Here is a 13,972-nt window from a genome sequence, read left to right as displayed (position 1 = left end):
CCTGGTGGGCTACAGTCCACGGGGTCACAAAGAGTTGGATATGACTGAGCACACGTGCCTTTATGTGTGTGTGTATATATGTATGTGTGTGTGTATATATATATTCCTTACCCTTATTAAGAAAACCGTAACCAATCTCTTCTCTCTCAAATGATTGAAATCTCTGGTGGTTCACTTTCTTGGAACAGATTCAGGTCATGATAGTCTTCACCCAAGCGCATATGAAAGTCTTATTCATCCTAATTTTTTTTTCCTTCCAGCTTTATCAAGATTTAATTGACATACAGCACTGTATAAGTTTAAGGTGTGCAGCACAATGAGTTGACTTACATACACCATGAAATGATTATCACAGTAAGCTTAGTGAATACCTATCAGCTCATATAGATACAGAAAGAAACAGAAAATTTTTCCTTGTGATGACAACTCTCAGAATTTGCTCTTTTAGACCACTTTCACATATAACACACAGCAGCGTTTATTTATCGCCTTGTATATTACATCCCTAGTACTTATCTTATAACTAAAGTTTGTACCTTTTGACCCCCACCGTCCAGTTATCCCTCCCCTCAGAACCTGCCTCCAGTAACCACAAATATGATCTCTTTTTGTATCACCTATCCTAATTTTACAGGATATCTTTGTAAGTCATGTGGTGGTTGGAGCAAAGAAAGCTAAGAGTTTGATGACATCAAATCTGTTAGAACTGGGAATTACTGAACTCAAATTTATTCAACAGTTTGGGATAGAATGCTGAGCTAGCAGGAGAGAAGTGCTCTGTTCATATGGAATCAGAAATTTGCAGTCTCTTGGAGTTATCAAATTCCCTGTTCACAGGTTGCTAGGGAAAGTAGAGAAATGAATCACAGAGGTGAAACATTTAAATACTGCAGCCATCTGTTTATTGATCCTGATTTTTCGCATCCTAAGCCAAAAACAAGTCTGCAGACTTTTACTTTCTGCTGGCGTCTGAGGATTCAAGCAAGGTTAGGCTATTCTTGTCATGTTCCACAAACCACAGGTCTCACCTGTGACAGATCCAGCGGGGATGCTTGTGAAAATACAGATTCCCAGACCCGCAATCAAAACTCCGAATGGCCCTGAAACATGCATTATCACAGCATTGCTAACCCCCAAAACCTAGTTCTAAGTATTCTAATGTTGTAAAAACACTATACTAAAGCTTTGCCTCTAATGGAGAACATTCTTTTTTTTTTTTTTTTGGACTGTGCCAGATCTTAGTTCTGGCACTTAGGATCTTTTCTTCTTTGCAGCAACAGGGCCCTTTAGTTGTATCATGCAAATTCTTAGTTGTAGCATGTGGGATCCAGTTCCCTGACCAGGGATTAAACCCCCCTGCATTGGGAGTATGGGGTCTTAACCACTGGACCACCACGAAAGTCCCTAATGGAGAGCAGTCCTATATATTAATAGGTAGACGTAGGCTGCAAAGTAAGACTTTTTCACATTCCTAAGCCACCTGGAAGAAGCTTCAGTGATTGCTACTTCCCCTGCCCTACCTCCTAGAAAGTTTACACATCTCCCAAGTCTCCTCTTTCTTCTCTCCTTGTGATCATGCTCATGGTCACGTGTCTGATGCTTGGTTGAATTCAGTGGAACTCCTTTAGCACAAAATCAGTTGACCAAACCTGGGTGTGAGAGAGACCAGTGGAGCTGCTTCTTATTCAGGGGTGAAATTATAATGTCGGGGCATAAGGTGAGCTTTGAATAATCAAAATTAATCTTGGACGTATCTATAGGAGGGTGCCCTATTTGAGAGTCACACAGCATCTCCTGATGTTCCCTCCACTGTGGGGACGGATACTGTCCTTGGGTCGAACACCAGCTGAGGTTGTTGGCTGTTTAGGGTTCGTGTCGTATGTTCAAACACTGAAACCACATTCTGAGCTCAACAGGAGCCCTATACCCATTCATACTCATAAGCATCGAGCAGCCTGGTGGCCAGTATCTCCATTTCAACAGTTGCTTTTTTTCTCTTTGAAAAATATGAACAGTTTATTTCTGTAAGTTAAATACACATACATTGTACTTTCACTGACTTTACATCCCTAGGTGGCCTTGTAGGTACCTAAACAGCCAAGCACACTCCCACCACGTATTAAAAATACTTGCTTGTCATTCTTAGCAATAAAAGACATCATGTTCCAAAGTTCCATTAAAGAAGAACTTGACTTCTAAGGTTAAGGATCCCATGACTATCTCCTGTTAGCAGGTTCAGAGTTGGCAGATAGGAACCCATTCTCCACTGGTAAAGCTTCTACATTATAAGGAGACTGAAACGAGTTCTTCCTGACTTCAGCATATCCTCCCTTTGCATTAGAAGGGAAGTAAGAATAAAGTCTATGTCCCAACCAGTAACGCTGAAGAAGCTGAAGTTGAACAGTTCTATGAAGACCTACAAGACCTTTTAGAACACCCAAAAAAGATGTCCTTTTCATTATAGGGGACTGGAATGCAAAAGTAGGAAGTCAAGAAACACCTGGGGTAACAGGCAAATTTGGCCTTGGAATACGGAATGAAGCAGGGCAAAGACTAATAGAGTTTTGCCAAGAAAATGCACTGGTCATAGCAAACACCCTCTTCCAACAACACAAGAGAAGACTCTACACATGGACATCACCAGCTGGTCAACACCGAAATCAGATTGATTATATTCTTTGCAGTCAAAGATGGAGAAGCTCTATACAGTCAGCAAAAACAAGACCAGGAGCTGACTGTGGCTCAGATCATGAACTCCTTATTACCAAATTCAGACTTAAATTGAAGAAAGTAGGGAAAACCACTAGACCATTCAGGTATGACCTAAATCAAATCCCTTATGATTATACAGTGAAAGTGAGAAATAGATTTAAGGGACTAGATCTGATAGATAGAGTGCCTGATGAACTATGGAATGAGGTTCGTGACATTGTACAGGAGACAGGGATCAAGACCATCCCCATGGAAAAGAAATGCAAAAAAGCAAAATGGCTATCTGGGGAGGCCTTCCAAAGAGCTGTGGAAAGAAGAGAAGCGAAAAGCAAAGGAGAAAAGGAAAGATATAAGCATCTGAATGCAGAGTTCCAAAGAATAGCAAGAAGAGATAAGAAAGCCTTCCTCAGCGATCAATGCAAAGAAATAGAGGAAAACAACAGAATGGGAAAGACTAGAGATCTCTTCAAGAAAATTAGAGATACCAAGGGAACATTTCATGCAAAGATGGGCTCGATAAAGGACAGAAATGGTATGGACCTAACAGAAGCAGAAGATATTAAGAAGAGGTGGCAAGAATACACAGAAGAACTCTACAAAAAAGATCTTCACGACCAAGATAATCACGATGATGTGATCACTGACCTAGAGCCAGCCATCCTGGAATGCGAAGTCAAGTGGGCCTTAGAAAACATCACTATGAACAAAGCTAGTGGAGGTGATGGAATTCCAGTTGAGCTCTTTCAAATCCTGAAAGATGATGCTGTGAAAGTGCTGCACTCAATATGCCAGCAAATTTGGAAAACTCAGCAGTGGCCACAGGACTGGAAAAGGTCAGTTTTCATTCCAATCCCAAAGAAAGGCAATGCCAAAGAATGCTCAAACTACCGCACAATTGTACTCATCTCACATGCTAGTAAAGTAATGCTCAAAATTCTCCAAGCCAGGCTTCAGCAGTATGTGAACCGTGAACTTCCTGATGTTCAAGCTGGTTTTAGAAAAGGCAGAGGAACCAGAGATCAAATTGCCAACATCCACTGGATCATGGAAAAAGCAAGAGAGTTCCAGAAAAACATCTATTTCTGCTTTATTGACTATGTCAAAGCCTTTGACTGTGTGGATCACAATAAACTGTGGAAAACTCTTCAAGAGATGGGAATACCAGACCACCTGACCTGCCTCTTGAGAAATCTGTATGCAGGTCAGGAAGCAACAGTTAGAACTGGACATGGAACAACAGACTGGTTCCAAATAGGAAAAGGAGTACGTCAAGGCTGTATATTGTCACCCTGCTTATTTAACTTATATGCAGACAACATCATGAGAAACGCTGGACTGGAAGAAGCACAAGCTGGAATCAAGATTGCTGGGATAACCTCAGATATGCAGATGCCACCACCCTTATGGCAGAAAGTGAAGAGGAACTAAAAAGCCTCTTGATGAAAGTTAAAGAGGAGAGTGAAAAAGTTGGCTTAAAGCTCAACATTCAGAAAACGAAGATCATGGCATCCGGTCCCATCACTTCATGGGAAATAGATGGGGAAACAGTGGAAACAGTGTCAGACTTTATTTTGGGGGGCTCCAAAATCACTGCAGATGGTGATTGCAGCCATGAAATTAAAAGACACTTACTCCTTGGAAGGAAAGTTATGACCGACCTAGATAGCATATTCAAAAGCAGAGACATTACTTTGCCAACAAAGATCCGTCTAGTCAAGGCTATGGTTTTTCCAGTGGTCATGTATGGATGTGAGAGTTGGACTGTGAAGAAGGCTGAGTGCCGAAGAATTGATGCTTTTGAACTGTGGTGTTGGAGAAGACTCTTGAGAGTCCCTTGGACTGCAAGGAGATCCAACCAGTCCATTCTGAAGGAGATCAGCCCTGAGATTTCTTTGGAAGGAATGATGCTAAAGCTGAAACTCCAGTACTTTGGCCACCTCATGTGAAGAGTTGACTCATTGGAAAGGACTCTGATGCTGAGAGTGGTTGGGCACAGGAGGAGAAGAGGACGACAGAGGATGAGATGGCTGGATGGCATCACTGACTTGATGGACGTGAGTTTGAGTGAACTCCGGGAGTTGGTGATGGACAGGGAGGCCTGGCGTGCTGCAATTCATGGGGTCACAAAGAGTTGTACACGACTGAGCAACTGAACTGAACTGAACTGAAGAATAAATATCATGAGGGGTAGGAAGCAAGAAGCTGCTCTTACTAAAGCATAAGAGCAAATCTCTCTTATTCCTTGTATTATTGGCTGATGTAAGGCTTGCTTCCTGGCAATTGTTCTGCACAGATGTCTTCAGAGAATTTTTGTGATTCCATGATGAAAAATGGGAAACATTACCTGTTTCCAGAAGATCAGAAAGGCCTTTCTTGTTGGTTCAGATAAGTTGTGATAAAGATAAGTCAGACCTAAGTCATCAACAATGGAAAGATTTTTGCTTTGAAAAGGATGTAAGATGGTGGGATATTGATGAAGAAGAATATTGATGAAGCATAAACATGAAAAAGATGTTCATAAAAAAGAAAGAAAAAATTTGATGGAAGACTGAAGAAGTTTTTTAAAAAGTAAACCAAAAAAAGATGTTCGATCTCTCCAGTAGCCAGATAACTCAAAGTAACAATGAAATACTAGATGTCCATACACACACACACACACACACACATGATAATATCAAGGTTGGTGAGAGTGTGAAGACCGGGATACCACACTGTTGGTGGAACAGTACATTGGCACAGCCTTTCAGAAGGTCATTTTCTAAAATCTCTGTGCCTACTTGCCCAGCAGTCTACTTCTCAATGTCACAAAAAGGCATTTAAAACACATGAAAATCCCCAGTGCCCAGTGCCCAGCCTGGACCAGCTAAAATAGAATCTCCAGTGATAGGACAGGGCATCAATAGGTTTAGGGCCCTCCAGATTATTCAAATGTGAAGCCCAGGGATGAGAACCAAGGATATGCAATGATGCTCACGGCAGCTCCACTTGATATAAGGGAAACCTTGAAACAGCCTAAATGTCCAAGAGTGGGAGAACAGTTAAATACACACTGGTTCATTCATAGGATGGAATACGATACTGCAATTTAAATATGAAAATACCTCGCTTACTATGGCTTTATAAGGCCCCAAAGGATCTGGTTGCTGCTTCTCCATCCACATCTCCCAGCCCTTGCTCCCTCCCTCCTCCGCTTCAACTGCACTGAATTCCTCTTCTTTGAGCAACACAAGCATGCCACGGTGCCTTTGCACTTGCTGTCCCTCTTCCTGGAATTGTATTCCTCCTGATATTTGCATGGCTTGTTCCCATCTCTCCTTGAGATGCTCCTGTCTAACTACAGCTGTGATTTAAATGTAGAGGAAAATGCCTGGAGGGTGCACCCCAAATGTTAACAGTGCTGCTAACCCTTGAGGAGGAGAGTAAGATTCAGAAAGCCTCAGGGCCCATGATTGTGCCTACATCTGTATCATTTGGATTTTTGCATGTGCAACATGTAAAACATATGTTCCCAAGTAAAATATATTTTTCAAAAAGAAGCCAGTGCTTAGACTCAAAAGTGTGCAGAGCTGCTAGTCCATGTCAGCACTGGGTGAATTAGAGTACTAGCCATTGAAGAGGGAAGCCCTTGCTGAAGAGGCTCTATGCTCTCTTCTCTCTCTCTTTCTCTTCTCTTCTTTCTCTCTCCCCCGCCATCCCCCCACCCCCCATCCCACCATCTGTTTGTCTGTCTCTCTCACTCTCACTCCCTCTGTCTCTTGTACACGCAGAGCCTGAACAGCCAGCAGTCAGCCACAAGCATGGAGGATGGACTTCATCCACACACACCCCAGAGGAGTTTTTGAGGAATGGATCCTTGACTTCAGACTGTGAGATCTTTTCCTCCAGGACTCTCCAGAGGCAGGTCCCTGGCAAATGAACTAAAACCAGAAAGAACAGCAGGCAACAACAACAAAAAAGTCCAAAATTTAGGAAACCCAGGCAGCAAAGCCAGATCAGCTGAAGCCATTGATTTTTTTTTTTCTTCTTAAGAAAATCAAGCCTCACTGTTTCAGTACATCAAAAGCCGTTGTGTCCACGTGTGCATTCCTCTTCTCCAGAGATGAGCCTCAGAAAATCTCGTTGCTTTTAATGGGGGCAGAAGTCCAGATCCAGGAGGAGAGGGAAGTTTTGGGAAGAGTAAAGGATGCTGGTTTGCAGCATGGAGCACATTTGCAGCATATTTAAAGCCATCGAATAGAGCTGAATATGCACCTTGTCTCCTTTCATTTTTACATGTTGTAGCTTCACTTTGGCCTTTAGCAGCTCCTCCTCCATCTGCTCCATTCCATCATCAAAGATGGGGATGAAGGAGTTTTCTGGTCTTTCGCCTTAGTCTCGCCTATCTCCCTCCCACCAACCCCTTGCTTGCATCCCCCATGGGTCAACTTGACCACAACCTCATTTGTCACCTCAGACAGACTCAGACTCTGAGAATGTACTTAGTGGTCAGTCATAGGTCCATGGGCATCCTTCCCATCCCAGTTTTGGGAATATACTGCCTGTGTTTAATGAACTTACTTCAATCTCTCTCTCTCTTTAGCAAGTCTCAGGCAAGATCTTTTATTTTCCTGGATGCCACCTGGAAATGCCACCCAATGTATTTATTTTTCTGTCAAATGTAAACCCTGTAGGTGTGACTACTGGTTTAACAATGCCACCATTTTTCTGCCTGCCGGAACACGCTAACCCCATATGCAAGATATGCCGCTGGTGGTACACAAAGATAACTTTTAGGTCATATGCAGCCACAAGATTAAGTGTCACTAAATCACAAAGAAAATTTGCATTTTTTCTTTTTCAATCCTGATTACATTTCAGAGAATGTCTCTGTTTAGTGCTCATGGGTCCTCAACACCTTTCTGATTCTTTGGCTTGTTTCCCTTCTTAATAAAGAACAGACCTCAGGTTCAAAGTCTTCTGTTTAGACAAAATTTAATAACTTAATGGGTTTTATTTTCAGCCTATGTATTTTATTGCTTTACATTTATGAGTCTGCACTTAGGCATATAATTTTCTTGTCAAATACATTTACTTACAAAAAGAAGTAGACTCAAAGAAAATATTAAGTGGTTAATACAAAAGGTGATAAGGGGGTATATGTTAAAAATAACTTCAAAAACTAGTACTAGAAATCATGAAAATAACCTTTCTAAGCAAAAGAAAAGGCAGCTTATTCTAAGTGAAAGAACAAGTGTCTAAATCAAAACACCTGTGTTTCAATACCTTCTTTGCCACTATCTATCTATGCAAGCAGGTTTTAGGCAAGTTTCTTAGCCTTCTGTGCCTCAGATTTCTTCATCTGGAAAATGGAGATAAGAACACCTGCTTACTTATCTTGGAGTGGTCAGTATGATAATTAATTACCATGATAGATACGATTGCCCCAGAGGGAAAATTCTAAGTGTTACACAAATACAAAGCATTGTTCTTAGATTATTGTGGATCCCAGGCATTTGTTAAAAACCCTAGACCCTCACAAAAATAAACACGGGTGGACCACCTGTCATTTCACCCAGACATCTGTCATGAGCCAGCACTTGTCCCAGGAGGACATAAACCAGGAATACCAATTCTCAGCACACAGAGATCCCAGCATCATTCCAGTATATGGATCTTGATTTCTGTTCTACACACCTTGTTTTCTGTTTGTTTGTATTCGAGTTCCTGATCTTTTATCCAAATCAAATGAAGTGTTGCTGAGAGGCAGAATAAAAATGGTTTTAAGAAAGCTGGTTTACCATGGTGCGTATGTTCTGTTTCCTTGGGGTTCCCAAACTTCTTGAGACTCCCATAACCATAATGGGCTCATTCATCCCAGCCTCAGGGAAGACCACAGAGAGGCTGAGGGTTGGGCTAAAGAAAGAAGTGAAAGTGAAGTTGTTCAGTCGTGTCTGACTCTTTGTGACCCCATGGACTGTAGCCTACCAGGTTCCTCCGTCTATGGGATTTTCCAGGCAAGAATACTGGAGTGGGTGGCCATTTCCTTCTCCATATCTTCCCGACCCAGGGATTGAACCCAGGTCTCCTGCATTGTAGGCAGACACTTTACTATCTGAGCCACCAGGGAAGTCCGAGTGTTGGGCTAGCAAGGTATCAATTCACATCTAGCTTATGGCATGAAGTGCCCTTCTAGGTGGCACTGAAAGTGTTGGCCCCACTAAAGTCAGAGAGCTCTGGGCTCAAGGTGAGGGTCTGATTTTTTTTTTTTCCGGGCCCCCAAGTCCTGGCAGAGAGTTTTGATACTGACAGAGTGAGGTGATGGTCTTCTCCTGCAGGACTCAGATCACGCCTTCTTCACTCCAGAAAGCACAGTTAGAAAATGGATTGGCCAAGAGCCAGGGGACTGTTTCAGCAGCCAGTGGACCAAAAAAAAAAGTCTACAGCAAAGAGTTTACTTGTTCATATAGTTGAAAATGAAAATTCCAGAGATAACTTCAGGTATGGCCGGATATTGGTGTTCAGTATCGTTAAGAACATCTCCGTTATCTACTTCTCAACTTCTGAGCACATTTTGGTTTCACAGAGACACAGTGTCTGCCAGCATCTTCAGATTTCTTCCTACCAGCTAAGCAATGTCTATGGAAATAAAGTAACTCTGCCATAATAGCTACAAGGAGAAAAAGTTTCAATTTGAAGTAATGCAGGATTGATTTGGAGCAGGAACCAAACCATTAGAATGGATACTAGCCATTAACACACAGGTGTGGCCACTCTTTCCAACACAGAGTGACGCAGTGTCCAAGCCTGTGGGGCGCCCTCTCTGGCGTGAAATGAGTCAGGATTCAGCAGGCGAAATGGAGGGTGAAGTCAGCTCCACCCAAGCTTTACGGATTGAGAGTGTGGGAAGGGTGGTTTCCCAAAGGAAAACCAAAGTGCTTTTTACCAGAATAAAGGAGAGACAGATGCTGAACGGAAAAAAACCAAAAACAACCACTCTCTGCTTTAAGTAGGCTGCTTCTTACTATGCCTATCACAAGCAGGGTGAAAGTCATCTGCTAGCTTTCTAGACAATTTCCCCATTGTGCTGTCCCTCGCCTCCGTTTCCTCATCAGATCTTAAATGACAGAGCACCTGTTCAACCAGAGAAACTGTGCTAGACTTTGGAGATTCCAATAGGATAGAGACCCTTGGGAACAGTTATCAGGCTAGTGGGAACAGGACATAGAGAAACAGAAGGACACGTGAGAGTGCTAAGGCAGAGGCAAGGAACAGTGTCATGCAGTCCCTTTGCAGGAGGGAGCACTGACTGTTTCCGCGGGCAAAGCCTCAGGGAGGGAATGTCCCTGACCCGCTGATCTGTGCTTTGCTAAGGGTGATATGGCTACAGCCTTTGAAAGGCCCTGTCTTTACCCGCAAGTTACAGGCAGAAGCAGATGCAGACATAAAATCGCTGGCCTCAGCTCCTGGATCAGCAAATTATCTCTGGCCCACACCATGACAGCTGCATTCAGCAAAATAGCGTTGTGCATGTATCTTGATATGTAACCCTAGATCCAGGCTTCTAAATATAAGGGACTGTCTTGGGTTGCTGATTAAAAAAGCATTCTAAGATAGTGTCCACATTCATTGGTTACTACTAATCCTTAAAAAAATTATTCATGGATGTTGAATGTTTGAGCCTGGAGGGTTACCCTATTAAAAATAGGTCCCCGGATCAAGACACTTTGAATTCCAATATGACAAATACAAAGATGCTTGATACCCAGGCATCACCCATCCATCCCTAGAGAAGGCCCACAGAAAGAAGGAATTCCCTTTCCAACAGATTTATTGATTATTTATTCCAACAGAGATTAATTTATTGAAGGTCAGGAGAGGGAAGTACAGAGTTGACTCGGTGCTTTTGTGTGTGTGTCAGGTAAACCTGCGTTTCATCTTGTGTACCTGTTCTGGACCTCAGATGAGTGGTCAGGTCAGATCTGTGATGGTCCAAAGTGTCATAACCATACGCTGGTTCATCAAGGCGCCCTGCCCTTTGGTTTTCCCAAGCCATCTGCTCCTGTCACCACCACCAAGTGTTGATTCCACTGGGTGACATGGAATCCCATGTATGGGGACTGCTTGTGCTCTGGAGCAAGGATATTGACAGAAACTCGGGAAAGGCCAAGTCCTGCCTCTGTAAAGGTGATAGGTGGCCTGATGGCCAGCGTGAAAGAGGACCTAAGACAGATCCCAGCATTTAGTAGGTAAGGTAAATATTTCTTAAGCCATTACCAAAGCTCGTCTGAATGATGACGGCGGTCTTCTTAGAGATCTTCTTGTGTGTTTATCTCTGATTGATGCTATAAACTTGGTGACCTAAAACAATCCACATTTATTTCTTATTTATTTATTTTTATTTATTTGGCTTCCCTGGTGGCTCAGATGTTAAAGAATCTGCCTGTAATGCAGGAGACCCAGGTTCGATCCCTGGTTTGGGAAGATTCCCTGGAGAAGGGAATGGCAACCTACTCCAGTATGCTTGACTGGAGAATTCCATTGACAGAGGAGCCTGGTGGGCTACAGTCCATAGGGTTGCAAAGAGTCAGACACGACTGAGCAACTAACCACACACACACATTGATTCACTGGGTCTTAGGAATATGGAATCTTTAGTTGCAGCCCGCAGGCTCTTTTCTTTAATTAATTAATGCTGGCTCTCTCTGGTTGCCTTGAGCAGGGGCTACTCTGCTGCAGTGCACGGTCTTCTCATTGCAGTGACTTCTCTTGTTGCAGAGCTTGGGCTCTAGGGCACTCAGGCTTCAGTATTTGTGGTGCACCAGCTTAGTTGCCCCTTGGCATGTGGAATCCTCCCAGATTAAGAATTAGACCTTAATCTAATCCTGCATTGGCAGGCAGATCCTTCACCACTGAAGCGCCAGGAAGGTCCTAGCATGTGGGCTCTTAGTTGCAGTGTGTCAGAGCTAGTTCCCTGACCAGGGCTGGAACCCAGGCCCCCTGCATTGGGAGCGTGGAGTCTTAACAACTGGACCACCAGGGAAGTCCCACAGTCCACATTTATTATCTTACTGTTTTGGAGGTTAAACATCTGCAGCAGATCTCACTGGGCGAAAATGAAGCTGCTGGCAAGCTTGCATTCCTTCCTGCAGGCTCTCAGGGAAAATCCCTTTGCTTGACTTTTCCACCCTCTGGAGGTCACCCTCATTTCTTGCTTCCTGGCCTCCTCCCATCTTCAAAATCAGCAAAGGCCACTAGAATGTTTCTCAAGTCATCTCTCTGGTTCTGACTCCTTTGCCCTCCTCTTCCCCATCTAAGGACCCTTATGATAACATTGGACCCACCCAGATAATCCCGGATAATCTGTGTAATTTAAAGGCAGCTGGTTAGCAACCTTAATTCCATCTGCCACTTAAATTCCTTTGTAGTATTCCTGCTTAGCTCAGTCGGTGAAGAGCCTGCCTGCAATGCTGGAGACCTTGGTTCAATTCCTGGGTTGGGCAGATCCCCTGGAGAAGGAAATGGCAACCCACTCCAGTATTTTTGCTTGGAAAATCTCATGGACAGAGGAGCCTGGCAGGCTCCTAAGTTGGACACAACTTAGCAATCTTTCTTTCTTTTCTGTTGTGTAACCTAACACAGGTTCTGGGGATGTCTTTGGGGTTCTTTATTCTGCCTGCCACGCCCTGCTTTCACATTCATCCTCCTCCAGCATCAGCACCTCACTTCAGATCAGAGTGATCTCAAAACCTAAATGGGACCTCATTCCTCTGCTGAAACCCAACCCATCCACCCAGCGGCCTTCCGTGCAATTAAAACCCAAACTTTTACCAAGGCCTCCAAAATCAGACCTCTGCTACTTCTTAGATGTCATCTCCTTGTTGTTCAGTTGCTCAGTCATGTCCGACTCTTTGCAACCCCACAGACTGCAACACACCAGGTTTCCCTGTCAATACTTCACCATCTCCCGGAGTTTGCTCAAACTCATGTCCATCGAGTGAGTGATGCCATCCAACCATCTCATCCTCTGTCATCCCCCTTCTCCTCCTGCCTTCAGTGAGTCAGCTCTTCGCTTCAGATGGCCAAAGTATTGGAGCTTCAACATCAGTCCTTCCAATGAATATTCAGGGTTGATTTCCTTTAGGATTGACTGATTTGATCTCCTTGCAGTCCAAGGGACTCTCAAGGGTCTTTTCCAATGCCACAGTTCTAAGGGATTCTCAAGGCAAGAATGCTGAAGTGGTTTGCCATTCCCTTCTCCAGTGGACCACATTTTGTCAGAACTCTCAACCATGACCCATCTGTCTTGGGTGGCCCTACACGGCATAGCTCATAGTTTCATTGAGTTAGAACAAGGCTGTGATCCATGTAGATGTCATTGCCTACTACTGCCCTTACCTCCCTCTGCTATAGCCACTCACTGGTCCATTGGCTGTTTCCCAAACATGCCAAGATCGTTCCCGCTACAGGGCCTTTATATGTGCTATTTCCTCTGCCCGTAATACTATTTCCCAGATTTTCATAAGACTGGCTCTTCCTCTTCCTCCAGGTCTCAGCTTCTCAGAAAGAGATGAGCTAACCCCTGTCAAAGGCAGCCACCTACTTCTAGTCCCTCATTAGCATATCACTCTTTTATTTCCTTCACACCTGAAAAGGATGAAGCCCACAACAGATAATCTACAAATATTGTTGAATGAGTAAACCATTCTTCTTCCTCTGTCCCTTTCCTCTAGCTAATGTCCATTCCTTTGCCTCAGGGTAGGTTGTTGTATTCAAAGAAGCCTTGCATATGCCAATTTTTCAAGAACATTGGGGTCTCCCTTTGCCTGCTCATGCAGCCTGCAGTTTTACTTTGAGGTCTTATCATGGTGGTAGATACAATAATCAATTGTGTAATGATCTTTTTTTAAAAAAAATTGTCTTTCCCAGCAGACTGTCAGCCCCTAAGAGAACAGGAACCGTGTTAATCTTTTTCACCTCTGCCTTCTTGGTGCCTGGCATTTGGAAGGTTTTTTGTAATTATGTGTTGTCTGTAAGAATGAATAAATAAATAATGAATGAGGGAGAAAGGGGGAAAGAGAAAAGAACCAAAAGTTACTCCATTTTCTTTTACTTTGTTATCGGATTTAAATTTGATTTGGGTCGCGTTTTTTTTTTTATTTTATTTATTTGGCTGTGCTGGGTCTTAGTTGCGGCACACAGCATCTTTAGTTGCAGCATGTGAATTCTTAGTTGTAGCATATGGTCTAGTTCCCTGACCAGGGATCAAACCCAGACCCCCTGC

General features: G+C 43.4%; 1 protein-coding gene across 1 annotated transcript in view; it reads left to right on the top strand.

Annotated features, from left to right (window-relative positions):
• Window positions 1-8,237, top strand: part of TMEM233 (transmembrane protein 233) — a 47,545-nt gene extending 39,308 nt beyond the window's left edge. The window contains exon 3 of the mRNA XM_055551028.1: window positions 6,480-8,237. The gene's annotated coding sequence lies outside the window, so the exon portion shown is untranslated. The remainder of the gene's footprint in view (window positions 1-6,479) is intronic.
• The last annotated feature ends 5,735 nt before the right edge of the window (window positions 8,238-13,972 follow it).

Source organism: Bubalus kerabau, chromosome 16 (assembly GCF_029407905.1).
Source record: "Bubalus kerabau isolate K-KA32 ecotype Philippines breed swamp buffalo chromosome 16, PCC_UOA_SB_1v2, whole genome shotgun sequence".
NCBI classification, from domain to species: Eukaryota; Metazoa; Chordata; class Mammalia; order Artiodactyla; family Bovidae; genus Bubalus; species Bubalus kerabau.
The sequence above is the reverse complement of the archived record's forward strand: the minus strand, read 5'-3'. Positions and strand labels throughout refer to the sequence as shown.